Source organism: Dermacentor variabilis, chromosome 7 (genome assembly GCF_050947875.1).
Source record: "Dermacentor variabilis isolate Ectoservices chromosome 7, ASM5094787v1, whole genome shotgun sequence".
Lineage (NCBI taxonomy): Eukaryota > Metazoa > Arthropoda > Arachnida > Ixodida > Ixodidae > Dermacentor > Dermacentor variabilis.
In genome coordinates this window covers 72,677,530-72,681,849 of record NC_134574.1, presented here as the reverse complement: position 1 = coordinate 72,681,849, position 4,320 = coordinate 72,677,530, and the positions used below count along the sequence as shown (strand labels likewise).

Sequence of the window (4,320 nt, the reverse complement as noted above, 5' to 3'; positions counted from 1 at the left end):
GTGAATGCTCCTTGCATTTAGGTGCTCTTTGAGTTATATTTTAGAAGTGCCTAGACAAAATGTGCTCCTTGTCGTGTGCAGTAGCCATCCCGAACCCTCCGGACTCGTGTAACGCCATTAGTTCGCCGTGTGTTTCGAGCGATCCACCAGTGTCGACAGTGAGTGCCCTAGTACAGCGCCCGTCCGAGCTGCCTTTGTTCTGTCGAGCTGCCTCTGCCTGCCCGCGCTCTCGTGAAAAAGTCTGGTACTGGGGCTTCGAATCGTAGTGTATGGAAGACTGTTGAAGGTTGTGCTTTTGTGGAGCTGGAGTTCATCGGAAGTTCTACAGTGCTTGCGCCAGAGAAACGTCGGTGCCTCTGTACCTGTTAGACGAAGGAGCGTTTGCCAAGTCTTGAAAGGTAAGCAAGTTTGGCGCTTGCGCGCATTCTTGAAGCTTATGATTTACGTAATGAGCGTTGTGTAACTAGCTAGAGCAAAGCGCTTTCCTATCGTATGTTAGCCATGTTGCTGTGCACATTTAGCAAGCAATTTCACGAAAGCTTCCTCTCATGTTACAGCGTACTTTCATTCTGCTACCCGCCTTGATTGCTATGCCTGAATGGGCACACAATTATGAAAACACATTGAAAGTTGGTGTTCGTTCGGTAGTTTCCTGGCAAGAAGTTATTCGCTATATAGGCATTCCCGCAAGTACAGTACATCTGTAATGTATACGTCGATGTATCATGGTCTTCGCGCGTTGACACACGATTGCGATGTTTGACGCTTAAGCAGATAGAAGCTTGTATGAAGGTTTTTGTATGTATACAGTTCGGTTTGGAGGTCCGCGTCGCGAGAACCTGTGTGTATTTATGTTCTTCAGTGTCTTCGCGTATTTCTCTTCTATGTTATAGAGCGTATATAGGCCGATATTACAATAACGAGGTTTATTTTTAATCTAGACATTTCAATCAGACGCCGGCCCTTAAAAAACACAGACCAACCAAATCTTAATAACGAGATGTCAGCTCTTGCAATCGTAGGTTACGGCAGTGCGTAATAATTTAAAGACTGCGATTCTATATCACTCTTCTCGCCCACCGCTAACGGCCGGCAGTTGCAGTACGTAGCACGGGCCGGGGCGTCGGTCGAGACTACTAACGAATAGCGAAAAGGAATAGCATCGCTACAAAGTCGCGGTCTTTAAATTATTACGCAAATTTTGTGCACAATGAGATGTTATAAACACATCTTGCATGTACATGAAAAAAAAGTTTACAACAGAGATAACATATATGCATGGGCACATATATGTGTCAATAAAATACTCGAGCCTCTTTCTGCCTACAGGAAAAGAAGTTATGTCTCCTGGAGGGCATGGCTGCTTGCACTAATAAACCTCTAAGGGAAGGTTTTCTCTAATCCGTATTTTTGATATCTAAATGCTTATGTGACATGTCATGTACAAACTGCTTGCATCAATTTCTCATTGGGATGAGCTGTCTAAAATTTAATTTTCAGTAATAATTGCAATAATTGACTCCTTTCACCTGTCTTCTAATGACTATAAAGTTCTATGCTTCTACCTTGACAAACCTTTTATGAAATTAGTTTGATGAGGCCCAATGTACAGGGCTTTCTAAATTGAAGGTATCAGTACCTATTAAAGACTATGCTAACTATGAAAATGCTGCTTCTGTATGTGGCTTATTCGCTCTGTCAGACAAAATCTTTACACCCAAGTGCAGTCAGTAAATTGAAAACTGTATGTCTGCAAAGGGAAGTCAGAATTGTATGTGAAGACAACTGCATCTTGTTTGATAGTTCTCGAGCACAGCTTGGCCCAATACTCGATGAGGCTTGAAGCTTTCAATGTCTGCTAATCACTAAAACAGCACCAGATCTCACTCTGTGTCAAGGGGTGGCACACATTTGCTTAGTTCTAGGCAGATGCATGTCTTTCTTTCGCATTGAAGTTCCCAATACTTTCTAGTCTTACGTAAAAGTACACAGCTCAGTACAATGCATGTATGGTATACGTAAGGCTGCTTTGTTCTTTAAACCGAATCAACAAGAGCAGCTACTTGGGTTTTTGCAAACCTTACCCTATTTCCTAACCATTCCTTGATCATACGTGTATAAAATGAATCTGTGCTTGTATTGTTTCACAGGTAGACATCGGTGGCGGTGTATATGTTGAAAAGGACCTGCTGAAGAGGCTGTGCCTGGATGCTAACAACTCAGGCTTTCACTTCGCGGAGGGCCTCCTTAAAGCCCCTTTTTCAATAGAAGACGTTGAAGGGAGGCGCTTCTTTGGGCGGCTGTCAAATGCCTTCCACAGAAGGATCCGTTGGATTCCAAGAAGGTCAACACCACACTAAGTGTGTGTGTCACAAAGAAGCATCTTAATATTCTTTGTGCAGTTTTCAACAAAACTCCTTTCATGGCAATTTCAGTGCTATCTTAGGGTATACTCCTTTCTTTCCAGCTAAAATAGCTATTAACCTGATTATAACAGCATATTATAATGCAAGCTTTGCCACCATAACTAGAAAATTGTCATTACTGTTGGCATATGTATTTTTGTGATAGAGGCCCTGGTCATATGAATGCACTGATAATATAATATCCTGTCTTGTGGAAAGCTAACATGTTTAGTAACAAGCTCGCTTTGACAATGTCTGCCTGCACAGCAAAGGCATTTTCTAATCTTGCTGTAGAACGTCCATAATGCCTGTTCAACTGCTTACATGTTGCTTGTATCATTTCGTGGTTCTTAAGTGCAACACAAAAGTCAACTCTTCTATGTACCTGTGCCCAAGCAAAGCTGCAGCACAGTTCTGAGTGGCACCTTGCCTTGCTAAGATAATTCACACATGAAACTTCCATGTACTGGTCACAATACGAATATCGAAGTTCATTAAACTGAAGTTGATTTACAGCTTTTGTTTGTAGATGACAATTGGTATGATAGAGCTTATGTGTCATGCATCTGTTGGTGTTACGCACATTCATCACGCTCCCAGCTCTAATGCACTAATTCAGTCATTTCATGCATTTTAGGACTTTGCAAAAAACAGGTGGAGATGTTTAGAGCTCACAGGGTTGAAAATTTGTCTTGTGCACTTCCTTTTTAAGAAACAGATGCATGGTGTGTTGCAATGTCACTGTAGCAAAACTAATATATTGCCTTTTTTCTTCTCTTTTCTAGACTACACAACGCAACATTTCAGCCTACTTCCAGGGCAGCTGGAGAACTCGTCCTCATTACTAGCCCGGGGATATTAAATAGATGTGTTCAAGCACAAATGTAAACCTGTCTTCTTCTGTTGCATGTCACACCTAGCCACTTGGCAATCGCTATTCGCCACAAACAGATAGTTGACAGGATGTTACTAGCAAGTCGTTAGGATATATAAAGGTGGTTAATAAATAGTCGCTGCACAGTTTTTAGGAAGTAAATAAAGATTTTATTCAGAGATAATTAAAGCTTATTTTTGCAATATATAATTGCAAAAGTAATTACCTCTGAATAAAATTTTTATGTACTTTCTAAAAACTGTGAAGCGACTTTTTATTAACCACCTTTATACGTCCTAACGACTTCCTAGTAACATCCTGTCAACTATTTGTCTGTGGCGAATAGTCGACAGGATGTTACTAGCATGTTGTTAGGATGTATAAAGGTAGTCAATAAAAAGTCGCTTCACAGTTGGCACTTTCTACCGACATAAGATAATAAGCAGTCGGTAAAAATTCTATCGACATTTTATATCTATACTTTCAATTCAATATCGGTGGCCAATAGTCGGTAGGAGGTTACTAGGAAGTTGTTACGGTGTCTAAAGACGGTTTATAGAATGTCGATAGGTTCTAGTAACATTTGTCTAAAGACGGTTTATAAAATGTTACTAAAAATTTTTGTAGGGGTTTCTAAACTACCGTGTCCTTTAGATTCCTACACGCCCTTGATTGTAACGCACAGCTTGATTTTCATACTGCAAAAAAAAAAACGTAAAATACAGCGCCTTTCAATGTTCGCTCGGCATGAATTTAGGGTGAGGTAGGGACCATGTATAGTTATATGTTGTTCTCCATTGGAAAATAATTCATTTCAACGTGAACTGCAGTGCGCTGGGCGTCATCCGTCTTCTTTTGTTGCCTCAGTGGCGTTTCATACAACGTGTTCTTTAAACTAATTCCACGCTCTCGTAGCCTCACGAACTCGTGGAGTGGCCGCTAAACTACTGTGCCGCTCAGAGCTGCAGTGACGTATGGATTGAATTAAATTACACAAGTTTTTGATGCCAATGACGTTAGCTTGGCACTATATTGTAGTTT

At 40.9% G+C, this 4,320-nt stretch overlaps 1 long non-coding RNA gene across 1 annotated transcript; it reads left to right on the top strand.

The window, feature by feature from the left end:
• Window positions 1-209: 209 nt before the first annotated feature.
• LOC142587528 (uncharacterized) lies at window positions 210-3,277 on the top strand. Its single transcript, XR_012829564.1, has 3 exons — window positions 210-398; window positions 2,151-2,360; window positions 3,191-3,277. It is a non-coding gene; the product is annotated as an uncharacterized LOC142587528 (long non-coding RNA).
• The last annotated feature ends 1,043 nt before the right edge of the window (window positions 3,278-4,320 follow it).